Raw genomic sequence first — 27,016 nt, forward strand, 5'->3', positions numbered from 1 at the left:
CCCGTTTTATGTCACGCGTCACACACTCAACCGATTCACATCGGCCCTTGAAAATGAAAATGTTCGTAAGCTTGTGCTTCCTCGTTTTCCTTTCACTTCCTAACAGTTTAGCGTCGTCAGACCAAAATGAAAGTCAACAGGTGGGAGAGATAATAGAAACTGTCAACGATTTTGGTTTCGATCTGTTGAAAAGTTTCAACCACGAGGAGAAACTGAAAGATGACAATCTATTCTATTCTCCAACCAGTATTGTAGTCTCTTTGGCGATGGTGTTCTTGGGAAGTAGAGGAAACACAGCGCATGAATTAGCGAAAACTTTGAAGTGGTTCTCTCATGAATTCGAAGACGTCCACTTGGCGTTGAAGTCGTTGCAGGAGGCCATACAAGAATCCGAGCACGATAACCTGGAGCTGAAGATCGCCAATCGAATTTGGGGACACGAGGACTTAGATGAGACAGCCGAGTTTCAGGAAAGTTGCCTTACATTCTACGACACACGCATTGCTAAAGTTGACTTTAAGGAGAATTATGAGCGAGCGAGAGAGGAGATCAATGGGTGGGTAGAAGAAAATACCGCAAGGAAAATTAAGGGTTTCCTCCCACCCGGAGCTGTCAATCAAGATACGAGACTGGCATTAATTAATGCAATTTATTTCAAGGGTACATGGCTTCATGCCTTTAAGCCAGAGAAAACTCATCATGCTCGATTTTATACCGGGAATGATCATAAGAATGTTGTGGAAGTTGAGATGATGTCACACACCTCAAGGCACAGTTACTTTGTCGACAAAGAAAATAATTGTAAAGTTATTGAACTTCCATACAGTGGGGACGGCGTTGCTATGTTGATTGTCCTTCCCAATGAAATCAATGGAGTCTCTCACCTCGAACAGGTGATAAACACTGAAATCATGTCCCAATGGATTATGTCGTTCACGAACACCACTGTAAAAGTATCCATTCCTAAATTTATCCTGAGTCAGCATTTTGAACTGAAGGAGGTACTCAGTAAACTAGGCATAATTGACTTGTTTGAGCCTGGCATAGCAGACCTGTCTGGGATTAGTTCAGTTGAAAGCCTCTATGTTTCTCATGTGATACATAAGGCACACGTCGTTGTGAACGAGAGGGGAGCAGAAGCCGCTGCAGCATCTGGGGTGGTTATGCAGAAGAGATCTTTAGACATGCCTCCAGAGTTCTATGCCAATCACCCCTTTTTATTCATAATCTTTCACAAGACCTCAAGCGCTATTTTATTTATGGGTCGCGTCAAGAAACCTGAGATGACTGAACAAGAAAATGACACTGCCAAAATTAATTCCAATTCTGCACATCAAAGTGATGAACTGTAAGTTTGGTCAACTAGTCTAAGCAAGTCTACATGTAAGTAGCTTTCAATAGAAAAAAAAAGAGTGTTTTTTTTAACTACCTTAAAAGGCTTTAACAGAATTCTTTGCTGCCCACATCATTATTTGATTTAAACACATTTTTGTCACTAATGTTAGCCTTCACTGTTCCAGCAAATGGTCGACCAAGCTTTCTGGGATAAGGTTGACGTTCAATAAGCCTGCTTGCTAGCACGAGTATTAGACTGGGGTTGATCCTTGTTAATGGGTAGATCCTTGTTTATCAGGCTTTCTTAATGCAACTGCTTAAATGATAAGAATCTCATCAGAGACGTCTTTGAGAAAGAATTCACACTATGCATTTGTACTCATTGGTCTTTAAAATATTATGAGAAATAAATAAATAATGCAATTTTGTTAAAATAATATTATCCCATTCAATAGTTATTGTGAGCAGCTCCTGGAGAAAGGCAAACTTCTATATGATATTATCAGCATGTATAGTTAAACGCAACTTGCAATGATGCCTCCAAAATCTGAGATTAAAAATGAGTATTGTCCAAATGGCTTCTCTTTGATCAATGTATCAATGATATTGATGTAGCTTGTTTAAAACGTTAAAAAGAAATACAATTTCTTTTTAGTCTGAAGCACCCCCCCCCCCCCCCCTCACTGAAGGAGTGGTTGGACTATCTTACATGCCATTATAAGAAGATGTCTGACAATAAATACGTAACAACTGTGCAACAACATTGTCAGTTTAAGCTGAAATAAATTAATTAGCCCTGAAGTTGAGTTACTGTTTCTGCCTTGTTGATCTGAAAGAGGCTTTGTTTCATAACAGGAATTACTTATGGGGATCAAATGCCAAACATAGAAGAGAAAATTAGAGATTAGAAACAAGTAAATTGACACTGTATGTGGATTTGATAAAAATAGGACTAATTTTAAACCACTTTAATGGTCTGCAAATTATTGGGACACTCTGTCACCCCAAAGAATGAAATTCAGAGTTGTGTCACACTCCAGGGAAGGGTGGGAAGGTGCAGGTGAAGTGAAAGAAACTTTTATTATTTTCTTATCTTCACAACAACGTTTTACTGTACTTGTGTTTTTTTTTTAAATTGATATTTGTGTGTACATTATAATTAGAGTGTGTGGTATGCTAATTCTAACTAACCAGAAATTTATTTTGTTTACAATATCCCTATGGTTACATTCCAAGGAGACAGTATTCTAACTGAATAAATCATTTACATAGGACTTTTATTCATTAGCCAGTGCAATGCAATATTTCAGTAAATGAACCAATAATGACAAAGAATACAAACGTTGTTCTATAACAAGATTTGACTTCCTCAAAGAGGATTGGAATGTTGTGGATCCTTCAGGACAATATTTTAATATTACAAAATAGGATTTTTTTCATAACTTTTGTCCCAAACTCATGGCCATGATTTTTCTTGTTTACAACCATCCTGGAGTGTATTTATTAAGAAGACTGACATGAAATTATTAGGAGAAAGATCTCTACAAGTAATATGACTGAATTTGTCCTACATGTTTTCACCTTCACAGTTATAACAAAATTGAAAGTAGATTTGGTGGATGGAGAATTATTGATACAGTACAATACAGTACAATAAGGTTTATTAGCTTCCACAAGAGGATCTTCATACCAGTAATTTACAGAGTATGTTTATACATAATTTAACAAAAGCATCAAAAATATTTCCATTAACAATTAGTTGGTTTGAATGAAAATTACTAATATCACTACAATATTTATGAAAAACGTATGGTATTTAAAGTGAATTAACTCCAAAAACATATAGACAATTTACCTGAAAATAATTTCTTTCCTCATCATAAACTGTACAATTGCATATTTTAGTTGCATCGCAAATGCATATATAAATGACTGGTAAAATATACTTTAAATTCTGTTTCAAAAATTAAGTACCACTAACATGGATTCTGGAAAATTACCATCCAGTTCTTGAGGTCGTATGAAGAGATGCACATACACTTTTTCATACCATTCATGCTTAAAAATCATACATCCTGTCCAGTGTCATGCATTGTGGGGGGGTGGGGGAGTTGGGGGTGGGGGGTTTATTCATCAGAAATGGGGGGTGGGGGTGCTCATTGGAAGTTTTCAAAAAAACCCCTAATGGGTACCAATATCCTGTTTTGTGGGTGTGGCTTGAATTTTTTTTTCATCCCCAAGAGGTGCCAATTCTAAAACAGCACATTATCTCCTGTCATATTTTTTGGGGCTTTATACCCTAAAAGGTACCACAAAAGCTCACCTTGTGGACCTCTTGAGGCTGAACACACTACGAGGTACCAAAACTGCCTTTGTGACCCGTAAAAGGTACGAGGGGGGCACCCATCCTCTTTATGTGATGATTAATTAGATGGAAGGCTATGTGCCCCACTGTAGCAGAATCTATGTTTTAATAAATTGGTACAGGGTTTGGGGATAGCTAATTTGTTTTCAATATTTGTGAGTGCTGAAGAGTTAAACTAAGCCCATTAGGTATTTTGGATTTTTCGATTTTTTCTTTTTCCTTCTCATAATAGAGATTACTCCATCCTAGTTTACTGCAGAGGGTGGTGGTGGTAATCAGACAGACCCTAAATAAAGTCCTGCAGCAATCTTGGTACCCAAAAAAGGTGCACCAAAATGTTTCTCCCCTAAAACATCCTCATATCCTAAATTTTGTAGCTCAGCATTACTAATATACCAGTGACACATCCACTAGTTTGAAAGGCCTTTTAAATAACTAAATGACGAAATTTTTGTACCCTGATCTGTACTTCAACTGTTTAAATCTACCCCTTTTTTGTATAAATCTACTAGCGTTCTATCACAAATGCTGTTCTCTGATTGGCTATGCTACTCACTATCTATTCTGTGATAGATAGTGAGCAGCATAGCAGTGTTCAGTTTTTAACAAAATGATGGCCGTTTCTTTGCATTTTCGAGGGGTCTGTGAAGAGGATTTAGATAAAGTCTTGAACGACTTGTAGATTTATCCTAAAACAATAAGATTATTTGCTCTCGATTTCTATGCGTGATAAAAGTCTGGAACTCATATTCTAATTGCTTAATATATGTACCTCGCAGCCTGAAAAAGGACCCCTTTGGGTACATGGAGCCTCCCCCTATAGTGCATTATGGTGAGTATACACCCCTGCTTGACATGCACCTACAAAACTTTTTTTTTTTTTTCACTTTTCCACTTATAAAGCTTGTAAATGGGAAGTATCCTCAACCCCTACCTAGCACCCCCTACAATGATGTTGTCTCTTATAGTTGCTTATGACAATTCTATAGTTTCACTACCCGACCCATGAACAAAATAGCACTGGACTTCTTAAGACAAATCATGAACAGAAATGGATGATCAGCACAAAAAATTGGATTTCTCACAAAGCCTGTTGGAGCCATCATGACCACTGCTGTGGCTGCTGCAGCTTCTGCGCCCTTCTCATTCACTTCTACAAATGCCTTGTGGATGACATGGGACACATGGAGCTTCTCAGGACCTGGTGTCATGCCAGAGAAATCAGCCTTCAACTCATCAAACATGTCTGTTACTCCCATGTTTGCAAGAACGTCATTGACTGCAAACTGCTGAATCAGCTTGAATCTTGGAAGGGACACCTCTACCTTTTGTGGGTGTGACTGTGATACAGATGCAAAAGCCTGTTGTAATCTTTCATGGGTGAGGCTTTCCTCCAACTTGGCCAGTCCATGGGTATCATGAGGCAGCAGGATGACCATGGAAAGATCTTCTCCTTGGTAAGGCATCTCAAGGATCTGACAAGCTAGGACCCTGCTATCGTCAACGTGCCTGAAATCTTTCATAAGGTGCATCATCTGTACATCAGTCTTCTCACTTTCTGAGACGACAAAATGCTGTTTGAAAGTCGCCTGTTGATCGAACTGGTTTTGCCAAAATCCCTTGAAGTAGATTGCATTCACCAAGGTTAGCCGAGTGTGTGCGTTAAATACTTTCTCAGCAATCAGATTCTTAATTTTCTGCTTCGTTTTCTCCTCGACCCAGTCGTTCACTTCTTTCTTAGCGCTATCTGGGTCTGTCTGGTAATCAACCAAGGCTATTTCAGCGTGGAAAAATGTTTTCGTCCCCTCAACAAACTCTTGTACCAGGCTAAAATTCTTTTGCAAGAAAAGTCGATTTGCAGTTAGCAGTTCGCTGCTAGCAGTGTTGATTTCTAGGAGGGCATCGAGAAAGTCTTGTTCTTCGCTTCGAAGTTGATACCTAGACATTCCTTCCCAGTGTAGTGCCTTGGCCATCTGCACAGCTGTGTTTCCTCTTGTCCCCATAGAAGTCATCGCAAGTGCAGTGCTCAAACTGCTCGGCGAATAAAACAGGTTTTGGTCTTTAAACTGTTCGTCATTTCTGAGAATTTTGTGGAGATCCACGGTGAATCGATTGTTTGCTTCGATAACAGCCTTCATTTTGCATGTAAGACCTACCACGTCTTTTCACAATTTCATTGATACAAACACAGTGTAAAACGTGCCATTGCATGACAAACTATAACTGGCGATCACGCGAGGGAAACTGAAGGGACTTGTTGTGTCACGCCATTCTCGTCCCCATAGCCCTTTTCGCTCCTTTTAGCCGGCAGGGACTTGGCACGAGAATCGAAGGGCTCTGAGGACATAGGATTTTCCAGTCCTAGATTCTATGACTTCCGGTCGTCATGTATGCAGTCGCAATGTCCCTACATACTGTTTGATCCGCTGTCATCTCAAGTAGAATCAGGTACTGATTGACCTTCAAGTCAAGAGGATTGGTAAGTTTTAACCCTCGCATCTTTGCCGTGACCCTCCTAGGGACTTCATGCTGGTCTTCTGACCTAACCTAGGGTAAGCGGCGTCTTTGCATCTTTCCTCCGTACTTTTCTTCTTTGCTCGACTCCGTTTTCGGCCGAGAGCTTTTCTTTTGCACTCAATCGTGCCAGTTTTCTGGCCGCTGCGTGTTTTTGCCTTTAGTTAAGCTTGGTCACCCATCCAGCTTAACTTCTCATTTTTCTAAATTTGTGTGTGGCTCTTTCTGAGTGGATCCTTTTGAATTCACTTTTGTGTACTTTGCACTCTTCTGTACTTTGTGTCTCTTGCGTTAATTTTACTGTAGCCAGGTTTGTCCTGTGTTGTCCAAATTCAACTTTTAACAAATTTAACTTAATTGATATCTATTGTGGCTGGGCAATTGTCCCATCCTGTTTAGCATTTTTTGATAGCGTGCTTTAATTTTGCTTGAGCGTTGCTTGTTTGTTAAGCCTTCGCTCTTCCAAATTCTCCTTTATTCATTGCTGTTTGATACGCTTAATTCTGTTGTAGCCAGGCTAGTTCCTGTTACCCAAATTTGTATCTTTATTTTCGTAGTTTTATTATCTTGTAATATTTTTGTAGCCGGGTAAATTCCCGTGGTTCATTCATATTCATCTTCTTTGCAGTGTGCACGTAATTTTATTGTAGTCAGGCAATAGTCCTGTTGTGCAAATTCTTTTTCTCCTTAATAGTATTTATTGTAGTCGGGTAAAGTCCCGCTAACGTATTTAAATAGTAATTAATTCTCCCTTATTTATTGCTATTCGCTGCGCTTTATTTTATTATAGCCAGGCTAAAGTCCTGTTGTCCAAATTTGTATCTTAAGAGCTTCTGCCTGAGAGACCGGGGCAGACTTGGAAATGACGGTCGGCCGATTTCGCTTAAAATTGGTACACAAAGTCGTTATATGGACTTATGTAATATGCCAAAGTTTCAGGTTCAACGACCATTTTTTAGCTGAGTTCTGGATATCAGTCCCCCCCAGGAGTCCCCAGAGGCTGATTTTTAGTGTAATTTTGGCCACTTTTCATTCTCTCTTTTAGCAACGTACAATTAATTTCAGACAAAACCAAAACCATATTTGTAACGCCCTATCCTAAGACTTGTATGGGTAAAAACATTACCTCACGAGAAGTTTTCGTTAGCCTGTGGTTGTGATCACAACTTAGTCCTATTTGAAGCATATGGGGAGCAACCGGAAATGGCCTGTTTTTCAGACCGCATATTTTCCATGCCCATGTTTTATATCGTGAAGTCTTAGTATCCCTGCAAAGTTTAGCCCTTAGTTTAGTAATAACAAGAAAAAAATACTGAGGTTGATGCTTTTTTACTACGAAACATTTTTAGAGAAGTTACCTACTACGCACTTCATGTCAAACTCTTAATTACTTTTTAGGAGATATTTTTAGACACCAGCTGCACAATTAACCAACACTCAATGATCCCAAAGTAAATTATTTAAATGAAATATATATTTTTAAACCATAAACTAGAAGTTTTCCTACTGACGGATTTGAAACTAAATTTTATGTAACATTTGTACCTCGTACCCAGGGGACTGGAAGGTGAGGGGAAACTTTATACGTTGATAACAAGAAAAGTAATCAAAATACAATGAAACAAGTTGTTTACTGAGTGTATAAGTTAGGTGGGAAAAGCTAAAAAAAAAAAGCCTTATTTATGGGACTCTGCCTTGTTTCCATGGTAACCTTGCTTTATCAGGCATAATTACCCTAAGTTTGACTTTTCTCATCTAATTCTCTGTTTTTTATTGACGTTTTCAAGGTTTCTTGGAGCAAACATAGTTTTTTTGCACCTTTTAAATTCACTTAAAGAATGAATAGATTTAATAAGTTTAATTAATTGATCGCAGATAGTTTCTTTTCCTGTAAATAAACAATCCAGCCGGCAAGATGTCCATGTGCTGGCCATATATTCATTTCACGGTTGCATTTTATCAATTTACGACAGACTGAAGTAAACATGTAACGTAGTAACGCGTTCGAATTCTATACAAAACTGGCAACTGCCTAGCGCATAGCTCGGTCGTGGCCTAATGGCTGCGGGCTGGACTCCGGATCGAGCGCTCCTGGCTACTAGGGCGTTGTCATGTCGTCTTGGGAAAGGCAATTTTCTTTCACAGTGTCTCTCTCCACCCAGATGTATAAATAGGAGCCGGTGATTATCATCCTGTCCAGGGAAGAAGAGCAATAACCAATTTACGCTCCAGCATGCATGAGGCACTGGACTTTGTGACGACTTACCATACCACCTACACCAAGCATACTGGTCGTCCTGGGGATTATCACTTCTTTTTTATGGAAATCGGAGTTTAGGGCCAGCAATTCTACAGCTAGGGTGCTGTAAGCAGTAGTCTTTGAAGGACAATCCACCCCTCCCCTGTCCTATCTTTGGATATATGCAGTACACCTATTTAGTCTGGATCTGTGCGGACTGAGAAAGCAACAAAAGGAAAATCCCAATAGAGAAAGGGAAAGTGTGCCAATGAGTAATTTTCTGGTAATTTAGTCAGACATTTAGCGACTTGGCGGGGAAAACGGACCGTCTTGGACTTCCTCAATTTATAATACCTAGGCCGTTTGCACCGGTGGACTGGGTATGAATAAATATTCTGTAGCATATCCATTCGTTCTTTAGGTTCTCATGCAAGTTCTATACCTGATCATTCTCTGCAGTGTCAAGGAGACAAATCTAGACGAGAAAAAACTGAATCCCAAGACAATCATAGCCAGCAAACTTCAGATAAGTTGGCGTGTCGTGACCTCGTCACGTACGGTATGAATCAACCTGAATTTTCATTACTCGCAACGATGCACTCACGATCAATTTATCGCTGGGGCTACGGTTTTTAATGTTGCTTCACTTTTAATGGATTATAAGAAAGGGGCGAGCCTCTAAACTTGTAGCCAGGTAAGCATTCATAGTAAGTGAATTTATCCAGACACCGTGCGTATAGACTGGAATAGTGAGACCGCATTTAATTTTGCAATTAGCTATAAGTATATTCGAAATTTCCTTAAGGTTCAAAGCGATTTTCAAGTGGTGTCATGAGAGACGTTGTGATTGCATTTAGAGTGACTGATAAGTTGTTTTTCTTCAGGAAAAAAGTCCAGCGACTCCACTATCCGTAATTTTCAAGACTTCTTCCACAAAAATTTATAACCGTTGCCGGACCAAAATATGATCGGTCCTAAAAAAATCACATGAAAATTTCTGATTAAGGGTAAGTCTTTTCGGTTAGAATTAATTTCAGAGTCTCTAATTTCTGACTTAGAAGAAAAAAAGGCATTAATCGAAATCAAATGGTTGATTTTTAGAGACACGCTTTGTTGAAACTTAAACCGGAAGTGGCCTGGTTAGTCATTTTCTCGTAAGTTTCTTCTTAGTAAAAAACACTCAACCTTAGTATTTTTTTCTTGGTATTACTAAACTAAGGGCTAAACTTTGCAGGGATACTAAGACTTCACGATATAAAATATGGGCATGGAAAATATGCGGTCTGAAAAACAGGCCATTTCCGGTTGCTCCCCATATGCTTCAAATAGGACTAAGTTGTGATCACAGCCACAGGCTAACGAAAACTTCCCGTGAGCTAATATTTTTACCCATAGAAGCCTAAGGATAGGACGTTACAAATATGGTTTTGGTTTTGTCTGAAATTAATTGTACGTTGCTAAAAGAGAGAATGAAAAGTGGCCAAAATTACACCAAAAATCAGCCTCTGGGGACCCCTGGGGTGCTGATATCCAGAACTCGGCTAAAAAATGGTCGTTGAACCTGAAACTTTGGCATAGTACATAAGCCCACATAACGACTTTGTGTACCAATTTTAAGCGAAATCGGCCGACCGCCATTTCCAAGTCTGCCCCGGTCTCTCAGGCAGAAGCTCTTAACTCTTTGTAGTTTTATTATCTAGTAATACTTTTGTAGCTGGTAAATTCCCGTGGTTCTGTCAAATTCATCTTCTTTCCCGTGTTCACCTAATTTTATTGTAGCCAGGCAATAATCCTGTTGTCTAAATTTGTTTTCCTTTCGTCAATATTTATTGTATATCTTCATCATGCGAGAACACCGCAAAACTGTCAACATCCATTGCGGCAAAAAGCTCTCGGGCAAATCCCGGGATGAAATTCTGACTGCCATCTTCAAAAATATCAAAATGTGGTGGCAGTCCAACAGAAGTTGACGCCCTACGTGTCACTTTCAAAGAGGAAGAGCAGGCCCTCGCTGCTTTGCGTGATAAGGGTGTGAGGCTTTTCGGCTTGTGGTGTAGGATGGACGGGGGTCCTCCCACCACTATCGTCCATCTTTTTGACTATCCTTATGAGGATCCTGCTGAGGACGTTTCTGGGGGTGATTCATCTGGCGCTCCCGCTAATGGTGGGGCTCAGGTGGTCCCCCCTGTGGGTGGTCTAAATTCTTTTGGTGCCCCTGCTAATGGTGGGGCTCAGGTGGTCCTCCCTGGTGGTGGTCTAAATTCTTCTGGTGCTCCCGCTAATGGCGGGGGCTCCTCGGGAGATCAAAATTCTCCTAGTGCTCCTGCTAATGGTGGGGGCTCTTCAGGTGTCCAAATTTCTTCTGGTGCTCCCGCTAACGGTGGGGCCTAACCGGGTTCTCATGAGGTTGCTGGCTCTTCCAGTCATTCAGCTTCTCCTGGGGTCGCCCCCACCGAGGGGTCTAGCAACCCTTTGGCTGGCTCTCATCAGCCGGCCCCCATTACTCAGTCTTCCTCTAGCCATTTGTTGGCTCCTCAGGAAGAGGCTGCTCCTTCCTCGGAGAAAGTTTTTGTGGATGCGTCAGACGGCTCTGACATTGAAGAATTTACTGAGGATGAGCCCTCCCTCTCTTCCTCTCAAGCTATCTGAGTTCTCTCAGAGCCAAAGCATTCTTGGTGGTGCTCAAAATGTTGAACAAAATGTTCAAAGTGGTAGTGTGAAGTCCTAGAATCTTCGGATTTGCGCTCTAAGGCTGATGTCGACTCAATGGATCCATCTTTGGCATCGCTTAAACGCAGTAGGTCCAGGGATCCCTCGTCCAAAAAGAAACACAGGACTGTTTCTGCCTCCCCCCAAGGTGGTGGGCGGCATCGTGGTCTACCGATGGTGTTGAGAGATCGTCCCACTTAGAGCTGATCTCCCTTCTTGACACTTTGTTTATTTTTCGTAGTTGTTGTTTTTCTTCATTTACTGACTTGTCATGGCGTCTTTCTTAACTCTTAATACCAATGGGTTGCGGGACGCGAATAAGAGGATGGCTCTGCTTCATTGGCTCAGTCATTTGTCTTTAGACTTCGCTTGCCTGCAGGAAACGCACGTCACTTCAATTGCCGAAAGCAATTCCTGGTTTTCTTCTTACTGTTTCCTATCTGTTGTTTCCCCTGGCTCCGCACACTCCTGTGGTTCTGCTATTCTCTTACGGCCTAGATATTCGTTGCTTAATTCTGTGTACTGACTCGGATGGTCGTTTTGTTTTGGCTGAATTTCAAGATCGTGATGTGATGTTCCGTGTTGTTTGTGTTTATGCCCCTAACCGGAATCCGGATAGGGACGCCTTTTTCAGTTTTGTCTCCTCCAAAGTTGATCCGTCGGTTGCCACCCTTGTTTGCAGGGATTTCAATGCCGTTTTTGACCGGTCCATGGATAGGAGGGGTTCCAATGTTTTGGATTACTTTCGTGATTGTGGTGTGGTAGACATTTGGAGATCTCGCAATCCTGCTACCTTTGCCTTCTCTTGGCTTAGGCCAGATGGCACACTGTCATCCAGGATTGACCTTGTCGGGTGTCCCTACTCATGGATACATCTTGTGCGATCTTGTGACATGCTGGCTTGCCCTTATTCCGACCATTGTGCTGTTCTTCTCACTGTTCCCATTCCGGAACCGACTCCTCGCAGCCCTGGCTACTGGAAGCTCAACATCCCGATCCTTAAGGATGTTGGTTTCAGATCATCAGTCTCGGATTTCTGGGCTGGGTGGAAAACTATGAAACACTCCTTTGATTCTTTACAATCTTGGTGGGACACGGGTAAGAATCATCTAAAGAGCCTGGCTATCAAATCTGGTGCCTCAAAATCGAAAGAGCGGAACTCGTCTCGTACTTTATTGCAATCTCTGGCCCAACATTTAAAAGCTCAAATTGACAATGGGCGCGTGTCCCTTCTTAATGTTTACGAGTCCACACTGTCAAAAATAGCGTCTCCTTGTTGGGCTGAGGAGGGCGAAGCCTCCACCAGCTACTTTTTTCGGTTGGAAAAGAGAAATGGCGTAGAGCAATGGTTTTCCGCCGCCATATAAATAAATAAATAAATAAATATGCAGAAGCCTGACGGTTCTATTGTGGCTGATGTTCCTGGCATCTGCGACTCATGGGTCTCCTTTTATTTTGATTTATTCTGTGCCTGTCCTACCAACATCGATGTCCAGAATCAGCTTCTAGATAATCTGTCTTCTTTTGTCCCCCCTTCGCAAGTCCCCCTTTGTGAGGGCCATCTTACTGTGGAGGAGGTGCATAAGGCAGGTATGGCCAAAGGAAAATCTCCAGGCTCGGATGGTCTCCCGGCCGAATTTTACCTGGCTTTCTGGGATATCTTGGGTCCTGACCTCGTCGAGGTTTTAAATGGTTCTTTTGACTCTGGTCTTCTTCCCTTCTCTCAACGGGGTGCGCTTATCTCCCTCATTTTCAAGAAGGCTGATCGATTATTGCATAAGAATTGGCGCCCCATTAGTCTTTTAAATGTTCACTATAAAATCTGTGCCAGAGCTCTCGCTGGAAGACTTCTAAAAGTTATTCATCATGTAGTGGCCCGTGATCAAACCTGCCCCATCGCTTCATTGGTGAGAATGTGGCCCCCCTCCGGGATGTGGTTCACTATGCCAGCGATGCGGATCTCCCGCTTGCCATCTTGTATTTGGACCAAGAGAAGGCTTTCGACCGCGTTGATTGGCCCCTCCTCCAGTCTACCCTCTCTCGGATGGGATTTGGCCCATCTTTTATGAAGTGGGTGGTTCTGCTTTACTATGACATTCGGAGCTCCATCCTCATCAACGGTCACACTTCTCGTTACTTTAAACCTTCTCGGGGGGTGAGACAGGGTTGCCCCCTCTCACCTCTTCTGTATGTTCTGACATTGGAAGTCCTTGCGGTTAATATCTGGGCCCACCCGGCCATCCGGGGCCTTGTGTTGCCTCGTGCTTCTGTGCCGTTGCCGGTTTTATCTTTATATGCTGATGACACATCTGTCATTTCATCATCGGATGCTGCTACGATGGCTGTATTTGACACGTATGCCCTCTTTGAGGCCGGCACCGGAGCAAAATTAAATATGGAGAAGTGCAAGGGTCTTTGGCTTGGTGCTTGGCGTGATCGTGTGGATGCACCGGTGCCAATCGAATGGTCTTCCTCCAAGTTAAAAGTCCTGAGTGTTTTCATTGGGAATAATGATGTAGACACTGCTAACTGGCGCCCTCGAATTGAGGCCGTTGAGAACTGCCTTTCCTCATGGCGTTCACGGTCTCTGTCATATAGCGGCAAGGCTCTTGTTATTAATGCCCCCGTTCTGTCAAGGATCTGGTATGTCGCCTCACTGGTGCACATGCCGCCCTGGGTCCTTGCTGAGCTCAACTCAATCATCTTCAAATTCTTTTGGAGTGGGAAGCGTGACCTTGTGGCTCGCAATGTAGTGATCCATGACCGTTCCAAGGGTGGCTTTAATATGGTCTCTATTGCTCTTAAAGTTAATGCTCTTTTGGTGCAATGGATCCGCCGTTATTTGTGTTCCCCGAACAGGTGGGTCTCTCTAATGAACTTCTGGTTTTTTGATCGTTTTGGTATAGATCCCATGGGTGTCTTTTCGGCGCCTTTGGCTTTCTCTCCCGCCGGGCTTCCTCCCTTTTATGCTGCCGTGCTGAATGCGTTGAAAGCCCTGAATGGCTCAGCCTCTCCAAATGGCTTGGTTGTACGCTCTTTGGTCGAAAATGTAGATCTTCCGGCATCTTCCTTTTCTTGCAAATTGTGTTACCAGTTGAGTCTCCTCATTCATCCTTGTAGGCCTCATTGTGTTCCCAAATTCAGACCATCCTTTGGTGACCTCGACTGGCCTTCAACCTGGAAGTCTCTGTTTTTCTTGCCCTTGGACAGGCAAGTCATTGATCTGAATTGGAAAGTGGCTCATGGGGTCTTGTACACCGCTGAACGGCTATCCTCCTTTGGTTATAACCTGCCCACCAATTGTTTTTGTGGTTTTCACATGGAGTCCGCTGAACATCTCTTCTTTTCGTGTCCTCTCATCCAGAGTGGCATTGACTGTTCAATCTATGCTTTTTCGGGCTTCCCCCTTGGCTCCCTCCATAACTGTGCGCCACATGCTCTTTGGTTTTAGCAGCGACAAGCTTCTTTGCGTTCCTCGTGTCTTCCCCTACCTACCGAATCTCGGTAAGTTTTTGGTCTGGTGCCAGCGGCACGACCATCGCTTTCGCTCGGTACCACCCGGTGCTCTTAGGCTCCTGGCTTGCCTCAAGTCCAGGGCAAATTTTTACTTGCCTCTGTTTTTCAAGCGTTTCCTTTTCCAGCGTCGTCGTCGCTATTTCCATCGTCGATGGGGTGCTAATGGCGTCGTTGGCCGTGTCTCCGGCGGTTCTTTTAAATTAAGTTTTTGAGTACCTGTTTTTATCTAGGATTTTTTTTGTCCGTTTTCCCTAGTTCTGGTCGCCTTAATTGGATGCACTGGATTAGCGTTTTTAACTGCTTTTTCGGGTTTTTTCGCTTTTATTGCATGTATTGAAGTCTTTGGTCTCTTTCTTTAGTCCTGGTCGCCTTTATTGGATGTACTGAGCTAGTGTTTTAACTGGTCTTTCGTTTTTTCGCTTTTATTGCATGGAATTTACGTCTCTCGCTCCAGTCCTGCTCGCCTCTATTGGTTGTGCTGGCTCACTGTTTGAAATCGTGTCTATTGTCTTTCCTATCTTTTATGGTGGGGCGGGGTTCGACTCCCCGGCGAAGGTGGCGAGCCGACCTCGTACGATGGTGCTCCCCCTCCTTGGCGGTACCTTTTTTTGTCCTTTCATGTATGTCTCTAAGGTTGGTGGACATTGCACTGCGTCCATCGTATCGCCTTAAATACAAAAAAAACTGTACGGGATTGTCAATGGCGGACGTCGAGCCTTAAGTGGTATCAATTAAGAGAATGTTTCCCTCCTTGTTGAACAGAAAGAGGCGATAAGGGATATTGCTGTTTTGAAGAAAGACACTAATTTTTTACCTGCTTTGGCAAGTCATTGATTTTTCAGTTATTACCCTTTGTTTTTGACTCCTGGCATGGATCAACTGAATCGTTTATTTTCGTTGTTTCACCTTTAAACGCGACATCAAACCGTGAAGCAAAACGATTTGCAGGTCAGCTGTCTAATGGTTCGGAATACTGAGACATTGAGCGAGGTTGAAATTGAAGATATCAAGCAATCGAAGTATCCAATAATTTATGACCTCCCGGAGGCATTTGTTGGAAAATTAAGGAAGTTATTGGATTGTGAAGATGTGAGACGCAATTTGAGAGCTGTCGTAACTGGTGAAGCATATCTCGTTGTAGAATGGCAAGTATTTAATATCTGTCTTGGGTTATTCCCATGTACTACAGTATGATATAAGGCTTAGCTTTGTAAGCGAACGAATTGCTTTGGGGCCAAAGAATAAGACAAATAAAATTTTGTACCTTTTTTGAAATAGTCAACATGTCTTCTTGTAGATGGCTTTTTGTGCACAAGAAATGTAATTGAGCTTCTTTATTTAGTCTTGCCTCACCTTCTCTAATTGAGGGTGGAATTCTCTGATTAGGTTGCAAATTGTTAGAGTGAATAGTGGCATTGTTTGTGTGATCATCATTTCTATTTTATTGATGCACTCAGACAATCCCAATCTTGTATGAGTGGCTTTCAAACTGTAAAATTAGTCTGTGACAATTTGATATACTAGTATATACTAATGGAAAATGTGGAAATTCAATTGGCTGAGCTACTTGTATGCTATCACTGATCACAAACTAATTATAATCATTGTTAAATCAGTAAACATTTGCATACATTGTATCAGAAGCATGTCACCTAGGGGATATGCTTCTGACTGTATTTACAGGAAGAGTTTTTGGCCTGTATATGGCCAAGTAGGTGTGCTAGGTGCCATATTTGCAATGGTGCCTGTAGTTGCACTAACTGCAACTGTGACTGAGCAAACAAAATGTCATACATATTATTGCTGTTATTATGTTATACATGTTATAAAAAGTTCCCTTGGAATGGTCAGGATCCAGAAATCATTGCAGTGAAAATGTGAGGGGAGAATTTGCCGATATTCATAACCATAAAAAAGCCAACAGTTAGCAGTCAAGTGAAAGTCCACACACTGGTGATGACAAAATCAAAGTGCTGCTTCTTCTGTACATAGCACAGCTACAAGTTATGAGAGAGAGGACGCCCCCTACAGTGATTTACTCCAATTTACATACTCTTATTGTGGACATTGTATAGTGACAACATAATTAGAAAATGTGACCTCAAAATGATTTTCTTAACTTGGCCTGTCTACTCGAAACTACTACTACAGTAAGGAGAAATTATAGGTTGACTACTTGTTCTTGAAAAGTGAAAATTTCATTGCCTAGCCCCTATTTTGTAAGTGATGAACACATTGTATATTTTCTAATCCACTGTGAACTTTTAAACTTTATCCATAAGACTATTAGTGTTTACATTTCCTCAGTTACTAATTTTTTAAGTACTCATGAAATGAAACAATCAGGTCATTTATTTAGTAAAACTCAAATTGCTCCAAATTTTTTATATGAGACTTGAAGAAATGGATATATTTTTCTACCCTCAATGTTGGTAGAAGGGTGTCTTCATTTTTAGGAGTTGATTGCAAGTCTCTCAGTGATCAGTTGTCAGGTGTTAAACACAAACAGAATATCTTAATTTCTTTTTTCAGTTGCACATATATCAGAGTTGAGAATTGAATGTGTATAGTTTTATGCAGTGACAGATTTGTTTTGAAATTGATGCCTTGCTGAGACCTGGGTTTTAAAACCCTAATTTCACCTAAATCATTTAATTATACCTGACTGCAAAAGGAACACTTCCTAACTTTTTGGATCAGTACATAGCTGAAACATTATCCACTCATCATCATCATCATCAGTTCCACTTCCCCGTTTGGAGATTGGGGCCAGCAAAGAAAAGTGGAAATCACTTATTGGCCTTCCCATGGTTCCTTCCATTGATGCCAAAGCAAAAAAAATATGCTAACAATTACTCGCCAGGAAACAAAACCATTTACACACCGTTTTCCTTCAAGTACAATACAGTAATATATTTTAGACATATTTTCTGAAACACCAGCCCTAAGCCCGCATTTATTCATAAGATTGTGGAAGGCGCTGTAGTGCAGTCGTGTTATTTTTGGAAGCAATAGGTCTAAAGTGAGGGGGATTTTTGTTGTGATGTTGATCGCCCTCAAGCTGCCTCAAGGAAAAGACACATCCGACCACTTTCGACACTTGCGCGGTTCACTCTTTGTGGAGTGCTCACTCGACGAAGGTGATTCTCCAACCTGTTGCGAGCCACAAACTCTTTTCACACAAGACCTTACGATCGACAATTCCTGCGAAGAAAGTGATGCCAGCAACAATGAACGGAATTCTTTAATATTCTTCACCTTTCTGTACATGGTTCGCAAAGTTTCGTTGTTAAACCATTGCCAAACTTAATATCTTACCCAGTTTAAAAAAATTCAAGCACTTTTAAAAATTTCCGGCTCTTTGCTGCTCGGCCTCGCCGAAAATATCAACTGGGGTTTCTAAAAACACCGTTTTGTTGCCACAGCGACAAGTGTTGAGCCGTGAGTTAAACAATATATGGGCCAAATCCTCTATGTCCTTCATTTTAAACACCGCTCAACCCCGCTAGTCACAGCTGTTCCATATTTTCGCGCCAGCAATCGGCTGGAACATTCTGACTTCCGTTCAAGATTTCTTTGTTTTCAAACAGCCAATCAAAAAAAATGCGAAAATCCTATGTCCTCAGAGCCCTTCGATTCTCGTGCCAAGGCCCTGCCGGCTAAGAGGAGCGAAAAGGGCTATGGGATCGAGAATGGCGTGACGCAACAAGTCCCTTTCCCTCGCGTGATCGCCAGTTATAGTTTGTCATGCAATGGCCCGTTTTACACTGTGTTTGTATCAATGAAATTGTGAAAAGACGTGGTAGGTCTTAGATGCAAAATGAAGGCTGTTATCGAAGCAAACAATCGATTCATCGCGGATCTCCACAAAATTCTCAGAAACGACGAACAGTTTAAAGACCAAAACCTGTTTTATTCGCCGAGCAGTTTGAGCACTGCACTTGCGATGAATTCCATGGGGGCAAGAGGAAACACAGCTGTGCAGATGGCCAAGGCACTACACTGGGAAGGAATGTCTAAGTATCAACTTCGAAGCGAAGAACAAGACTTTCTCGATGCCCTCCTAGAAATCAACACTGCTAGCAGCGAACTGCTAACTGCAAATCGACTTTTTTTGCAAAAGAATTTTAGCCTGGTACAAGAGTTTGTTGAGGGGACGAAAACATTTTTCCACTCTGAAATAGCCTTGGTTGATTACCAGACAGATCCAGATAGTGCTAAGAAAGAAGTGAACGACTGGGTCGAGGAGAAAACGAAGCAGAAAATTAAGAATATGATTGCTGAGAAAGTATTCAACGCACACACTCGGCTAACCTTGGTGAATGCAATCTACTTCAAGGGATTTTGGCAAAACCAGTTCGATCAACAGGCGACTTTCAAACAGCATTTCGTCGTCTCAGAAAGTGAGAAGACTGATGTACAGATGATGCACCTTATGAAAGATTTCAGGCACGTTGACGATAGCACGGTCCTAGCTTGTCAGATTCTCGAGATGCCTTACCAAGGAGAAGATCTTTCCATGGTCATCCTGCTGCCTCATGATACCCATGGACTGGCCAAGTTGGAGGAAAGCCTCACCCATGAAAGATTACAACAGGCTTTTGCATCTGTATAACAGTCACACCCACAAAAGGTAGATGTGTCCCTTCCAAGATTCAAGCTGACTCAGCAGTTTGCACTCAGTGATGTTCTTGCAAACATGGGAGTGACAGACATGTTTGATGAGTTGAAGGCTGATTTCTCTGGCATGACACCAGGTCCTGAGAAGCTCCATGTGTCCCATGTCATCCACAAGGCATTTGTAGAAGTGAATGAGAAGGGCACAGAATCTGCGGCAGCCACGACAGTGGTCATGATGGCTCCAACAGGCGTTGCGAGAAATCCAATTTTTTGTGCTGATCATCCATTTCTGTTCATGATTTGTCTTAAGAAGTCCAGTGCTATTTTGTTCATGGGTTGGGTAGTGAAACTATAGAATCGTTATAAGCAGCTAGAGACAACATCATTGTAGGGGGTGCTAGGTAGGGGTTGAGGATACTTCCCATTTACAAGCTTTGTAGGTGCATGTCAAGCAGGGGTGTATACTCACCATAATGCACTATAGGGGGAGACTCCATGCACCCAAAGTGATCCTTTTTCAGGCTGGGAGGTACATATATTAAGCAATTAGAATATGAGCCCCAGATTTCTATCATGCATAGAAATCGAGAGTGAATAATCAAATTGTTTTAGGATAAATCTACTAGTCGTTCATGACTTTATCTAAATCCCCTTCACAGACACCTTGAAAATGCAAAGAAGCGGCCATCATTTTGTTTAAAACTGAACACTGCTATGCTACTCACTATGTATCACAGAATAGATAGTGAGTAGTGTAGCCAATCAGAGAACAGCATTTGTGATAGAACGCCAGTAGATTTATTCTAAAAAGGGGTAGATTTAAACAGTCGAAGTATAGATCAGGGTACAAAAATTTCGTCATTTAGTTATTTAAAAGGCCTTTCAAACTATTGGATGTGTCAGGTATATTGGTGATGCTGAGCTACAAAATTTAGGATATGAGGATGTTTTAGGGTAGAAACATTTTGGTGCACCTTTTTTGGGTACCAAGATTGCTGCAGGACTTTATTTAGGGTCTGTCTGATTACCACTACCACCCTCTGCAGTAAACTAGGATGGAGTAATCTCTATTATGAGAAGGAAAAAGAAAAAATTGAAAAATCCAGAATACCTAAAAGGTCTATTTTAACCCTTATTTTAACAAATATTGAAAACAAATTAGCTCTCCCCAAACCCTGTACCATTTTTTTTAAACAAAGATGCTGCCACAGTGGGGCATATTTGTGGAATAGCCTTCTATCTAATTACGGGTTATAAAGGTAGTTTTAGTACCCCTTATGGTGTTCAGCTTCAAGAGGTCCACAAGGTGAGCTTTTGTGGTACCTTTTAGGGTATAAAGCCCCCAAAAATATGACAGGAGATAATGTGCTGTTTTAGAATTGGCACCTCTTGGGGATGAAAAAAAATTCAAGCCACACCCACAAAACAGGATATTGGTACCCATTAGGGGTTCTTTTGAAAACTTCCGATAAGCACCCCCACCTCCCATTTCTGATGAATAAACCCCTCACTCCCCAACCCCCCCCCCCCCCGCCCCCACAATGCATGACACTGGACAGGATGTATGATTTTTAAGCATGAATGGTATGAGAAAGTGTATGTGCATCTCTTCATATGACCTCAAGAACTGGATGATAATTTTCCAGAATCCATGTCAGTGGTACTTAATTTTTGAAACAGAATTTAAAGTATGTTTTACCAGCCATTTATATATGCATTTACGATGCAACTAAATTATGCAGTTGTACAGTTTATTATGAGGAAAGAAATTATTTTCAGGTAAATTGTCTATATGTTTTTGGAGTTAATTTACTTTAAATACCATACCTTTTTCATAAATATTGTAGTGATATTAGTCATTTTCATTCAAACCAACTGTAATTTTTAATGGAAATATTTTTGATGCTGTTGTTAAATTATGCATAAACATACTCTCTAGATTACTGGTGTGAAGATCCTCTTGTGGAAGCTAATAAACCTTATTGTATTGTATTGTATTGTATCAATAATTCTCCATCCACCAAATCTACTTTAAATTTTGTTAATTATAACTGTGGAGATGAAAACATGTAGGACAAATTCAGTCATATTCCTTGTAGAGATCTTTCTCCTCATAATTTCATGTCAGTCTTCTTCATAAATATGCTCCAGGATGGTTGTAAACAAGAAAAATCATGGCCACGAGTTTGGGACAAACATAATGAAAGAAATCCTTTTTTGCAATATTAAAATATTGCCAATAAAGATACTGAGGTCCTGAGTGATCCACAACATTCCAATCCTCTTTGTGGAAGTCAAATCTTGTTATAGAACAATGTTTGTATTCTTTGTCGTTATTGGTTCATTTACTAAAACGTTGCATTGCACTGGCTAATGCATAAAAGTCCTATGTAAATGATTTATTTATTTAGCATACTGTCTCCTTGGAATGTAACCATAGGGATATGGTAAACTTAAAATAAATTTCTGGTTAGTTAGAATTGGCATACCACACACTCTAATGTACACACAAATATCAATCTTTTTTTAAAAAAACACAAGTACAGTAAAACGTTTCTGTGAGGATAAGAAAATAATAAAAGTTTCTTTCACTTCACCCCTGCCTTCCCACCCTTCCCTGGAGAGTGACACAACTCCGCATTTCATTGTTTGGGGTGACAAAGTGTCCCAATAATTTGCAGACCATTAAAGTGGTTTAAAATTAGTCATATTTTTACCAAATCACGTACAGTGTCAATTTACTTGTTTCTAATCTCTAATTTTCTCTTCTATGTTTGGCATTTGATCCCCATAAGTAATTCCTGTTACAAAACAAAGCCTCTTTCGGATCAACAAGGCAGAAACAGTAACTCAACTTTACGGCTAATTAATTTATTTCAGCTTAAACTGACAATGTTGTTGCACAGTTGTTACGTATTTATCGTCAAAAATCTTCTTTAATATAATGGCATGTAGGATAGTCCAACCACTCCTTCAGTGTGTGTGTGTGTGTGTGTATGGGGGGGGGGGGGGGTTGCTTCTTCTTAACGTTCTAAACAAGCTATATCATTGATACATTGATCAAAGAGAAGCCATTTGAACAATACTCATTTTTAATCTCAGATTTGGGAGGCATCATTGCAAAAAGTTGCGTTTACCTATACATGCTGATAATATACAGGAGCTGCTCACAATAACTATTGAATGGGACAATATTATTTTAACAAAATTACATTATTTATTTATATTTCTCATAATATTTTAAAGACCAATGTGTATGAATGCATGGTATCAATTCTTTCTCAAAGACATCTCTGATGAGATGCTTATTATTTAAGCAGTTGTATTAAGAAAGTCTGATAAACAAGGATCTACCCATTGACAAGGATCAACCCCAGTCTAAAAGTCGTGCTAGCAAGCAGGCTTATTGAACGTCAACCTTATCCCAGAAAGCTTGATTTAAGCGACTTTTTTGAAAGGGAAAATCGGAATTCAAAAAAGTCGCTTAAATCAAGTTCAATCGGTAAAATAACCACACAAGGAGCAAACAAAACACGTCTGGAATAAGGTAAGCCATTTTTATTGAGAATTTTCACTTTTAACTACTTCCATGGATATCTTGTAGAAAATCCCATATAAACCCTTATAATTCGATGCCATATTGTGTTGCTTGTGCGGTTCATAGAGAGAGCTTGGGCTGCCTGTGGTGTTATAGCTGCATTCGCATCTTTCATTCTTTCATTTTGTTGCTGGGTTCCCTGTATTGTTCATGTATTTTTCCCGCCGTTTTGTTCCCGCGTTTAAGTCACGTGATCTTTTCGAGTGTGCATGTAATGGCGAACGTCGGCAAACGTTGTAGTTGTGTATGCGATTCACTCGAAGTAACGACGGATAAGACGGATAAGACGGATAAAGACGCGGACGATTGATGGAATTATGTTCAAGCAAACAGGAGCGTCTTATTGGAGTGTTAGTCAAATTAAAGTCAGTGAACTAGAGTGAATCTTGCCTATTGAAACCGAGGGAATTGGAAATTGGCCCTTACACATTTAATTGCTACTGTTGGACATCTATTACCATGGAATTCATATGCTTGAGCCGAGTATTACGTCCACTGAACATATAGGGCCGAACTCACACACAACCGCTCTCATGTGGCTTTGATAGCTCAGTTGGTAGAGCATTGCATCGGTAACACAAAGGTCGTGGGTTCGAATCCCGTTCAGAGCCTGAAATTTTTTCAGGTCATTTTTCCAGTAGTGTTATGGCTGCATTCGCATCTTTCATTCTTTCATTTAATTGCTACTGTTGGACATCTATTACCATGGAATTCATATGCTTGAGCTGAGTATTACGTCCACTGAACATATAGGGCCGAACTCACACACAACCGCTCTCATGTGGCTTTGATAGCTCAGTTGGTAGAGCATTGCATCGGTAACACAAAGGTCGTGGGTTCGAATCCCGTTCAGAGCCTGAAATTTTTTCAGGTCATTTTTCCAGTAGTGTTATGGCTGCATTCGCATCTTTCATTCTTTCATTTAATTGCTGCTGTTGGACATCTATTACCATGGAATTCATATGCTAGAGCCGAGTATTACGTCCACTGAACATATAGGGCCGAACTCACACACAACCGCTCTCATGTGGCTTTGATAGCTCAGTTGGTAGAGCATTACACCGGTAACGCGAAGGTCGTGGGTTCGAATCCCGTTCAGAGCCTGAAATTTTTTCAGGTCATTTCTCCAGTAGTGTTATGGCTGCATTCGCATCTTTCATTCTTTCCTTTTAAGTAGTTAAAAAAACTCTTTTTTTTCTATTGAAAGTTACTTACATGTAGACTTGCTTAGACTAGTTGACCAAACTTACAGTTCATCACTTTGATTTGCAGAATTGGAATTAACTTTGGCAGTGTCATTTTCTTGTTCAGTCATCTCAGTTTTCTTGACACGACCCATAAATAAAATGGCGCTTGAGGTCTTGTGATAGATTATGAACAAAAAGGGGTGATTGGCATAGAACTCTGGAGGCATGTCTAAAGATCTCTTCTGCATAACCACCCCAGATGCTGCGGTGGCTTCTGTTCCTCTCTCGTTCACATCGACGTGTGCCTTATGTATGACACGAGAGACAAAGAGGCTTTCAACTGAACTAATCCCAGACAGGTCTGCTATGCCAGGCTCAAACAAGTCAATTATGCCTAGTTTACTGAGTACCTCCTTCAGTTCAAATGCTGACTCAGGATAAATTTAGGAATGGATACTTTTACAGTGGTGTTCTTGAGCGACATAATCCATTGGGACATGATCTCAGTGCTTATTACCTGCTCGAGGTGAGAAACTCCATGGATTTCATTGGGAAGGACAATCAACATAGCAACGCCTTCCCCACTGTATGGAAGCTCAATAACTTTACAATTATTTTCTTTGTCGACAAAGTGTCTGTGCCTTGAGGTGCGTGACATCATCTCAACTTCCACAACATTCTCATGATCACTCCCGGTATAAAGTCGAACATGATGAGTTTTTCTGGCTTAAGGTAATTCCTCTGAAATAAAAGTGACAATAGATTTTTGTTCAAACTTTGTCCACTAAATATTTTTCATATGAAAACTTCAATTTTGAAATAAAAAAGGGGGTGCCCATGCTCATTAAGGAGCAATGAGGCATTGAAAATGCCCCATTTTGGCATTATTTAATGCTTATTATAAGAACACATTCCCAGTAATTGTAACATCTTTGTAAGCCCGGACTCATAAGAACACGCATTAAACTACAGTCGATACATTGTGTCGGACCACAAATAAACGTTTAAGTTTGATTCAGACAGAAAGCTAAATCCGTGATTAAAAATTTGAACCAAATTTCTTGACGTGGTTACCGACTGCAAAATAGAAAAGACCACAGTGTATTTGCTATTTTTCTTATTTATTCAATTTTCAGCAATAGAAATTAGATCAGTCCTTTCTCACGCAAAGCTTATGATTAGTTGACTACAACGACTGGAAAAAAAATTGGGGTGCCCATGCTCGTTGGTGAGCTAGAGCCATTTTTCAACTGACAGAGCACAATATCAAGGCAAATCTGTCATGTTTTCAATATGCGCGTGCACAAGCGTGCGCTAATGACGCCATAAATTATGCGCAGTAAGGATGCACAATGCAAATGTGAGGAATGACTTCAAGGGCCCATTAACCGATTTATACGCGCGCTCGCGCGCGTTGCTAAGGAGTTGAAATTTCACTTCCGGTTACTTACGTCAGCCTGAGCGCGGAAAATAAAAACAACTCGATAACGTGCAAATTCGCTCACATTTTAGATGTTTTTCTTTGTGTTTCACAAAATGCAAAGTAAAAAAAAGTACAAGGAAAGACAAAATAAGAAAAAGACATAGAAACAAGAGCAATGGAAAGAGAAAAGCTAACTCCGTGTGGCTTTGTTTGATCTTACCAAAGTGTGCTGGTAGTGTAAATTGCGCACGCGCTGATGGGGTAACATCCAATATATATCGGGCGCACTTCCGGTTTCTTTAAATGCTAAAGGAAACGCGATTTTTCATTAAATCCAGCCTTTTTCGACGGATTTCGATTAAAGCCAACGTTGGAAAGATAGCTATGCATTCCTTTTTCAAAATCATGCTTTCTTCAGAAAATTACGAATTTTCTAATATTTTGAAATTCACTCAAAATCTGACCTTTTAAAAATGAAACAAAATCTATGCATAGCGTAATGAGGATTTAAATTAAAATATTAAATCAATGAAAAAAATCCCGATGAAGTAACTTGCTTGGGAGCCTTTGCGTTTTTTCAGTATTAGTCACATGACCATGGGCGTGGCCTGATGACGTCATCACTAGTGTCACTGATCATGAAGAAGTTAAAACACATGAAATAACTGAACTAACTAAAAATGATGAGGTTATATGAGAATAAATTTTCCTTAGCAACGGCTCGAAAAAATCGGTTAATGGGCCCTTAAAGGTATGAAGCCATGTTCTCTTGAAATAAATTGCCTTAATTAATGCCAGTCTCGTATCTTGATTGACAGCTCCGGATGGGAGAAAACCCTTAATTTTCCTTGCGGTATTTTCTTCTACCCACCCATTGATCTCCTCTCTCGCTCGCTCATAATTCTCCTTAAAGTCAACTTTAGCTATGCGTGTGTCGTAGAATGTAAGGCAACTTTCCTGAAACTCGGCTGTCTCATCTAAGTCCTCGTGTCCCCAAATTCGATTGGCGATCTTCAGCTCCAGGTTATCGTGCTCGGATTCTTGTATGGCCTCCTGCAACGACTTCAACGCCAAATGGACGTCTTCGAATTCATGAGAGAACCACTTCAAAGTTTTCGTTAATTCATGCGCTGTGTTTCCTCTACTTCCCAAGAACACCATCGCCAAAGAGACTACAATACTGGTTGGAGAATAGAATAGATTGTCATCTTTCAGTTTCTCCTCGTGGTTGAAACTTTTCAACAGATCGAAACCAAAATCGTTGACAGTTTCTATTATCTCTCCCACCTGTTGACTTTCACTTTGGTCTGACGACGCTAAACTGTTAGAAAATGAAAGGAAAACGAGGAAGCACAAGCTTACGAACATTTTCATTTTCAAGGGCCGGATGTCGATCGGTTGAGTGTGTGACGCGTGACACAAAACGGGAAGTTCTGATTGGTTGAACTGAAGACAATTACATGAAATTTGCACAAGTGATAAACACGTTCCCTCTTTCGCAAGCTTCATT

General features: G+C 40.8%; 4 pseudogenes; 2 read left to right on the forward strand and 2 right to left on the reverse strand.

Moving 5' to 3' along the window:
* The first annotated feature begins 35 nt into the window (after positions 1-35).
* Positions 36-1,910, forward strand: LOC149108892 (leukocyte elastase inhibitor pseudogene; annotated as a pseudogene).
* A 486-nt stretch (positions 1,911-2,396) lies between these two features.
* LOC149108893 (serpin B6 pseudogene) lies at positions 2,397-5,937 on the reverse strand (annotated as a pseudogene).
* A 12,464-nt stretch (positions 5,938-18,401) lies between these two features.
* On the forward strand, positions 18,402-21,290 carry LOC110049201 (serpin B6 pseudogene; annotated as a pseudogene).
* A 1,546-nt stretch (positions 21,291-22,836) lies between these two features.
* LOC110049204 (leukocyte elastase inhibitor-like) lies at positions 22,837-27,015 on the reverse strand (annotated as a pseudogene).
* Between the last annotated feature and the right edge of the window lies 1 nt (position 27,016).

The sequence above is a fragment of the Orbicella faveolata genome, unplaced genomic scaffold, assembly GCF_042242905.1.
Source record: "Orbicella faveolata isolate gen_17 unplaced genomic scaffold, um_ofav_v1 contig_25, whole genome shotgun sequence".
Taxonomy (NCBI): domain Eukaryota; kingdom Metazoa; phylum Cnidaria; class Anthozoa; order Scleractinia; family Merulinidae; genus Orbicella; species Orbicella faveolata.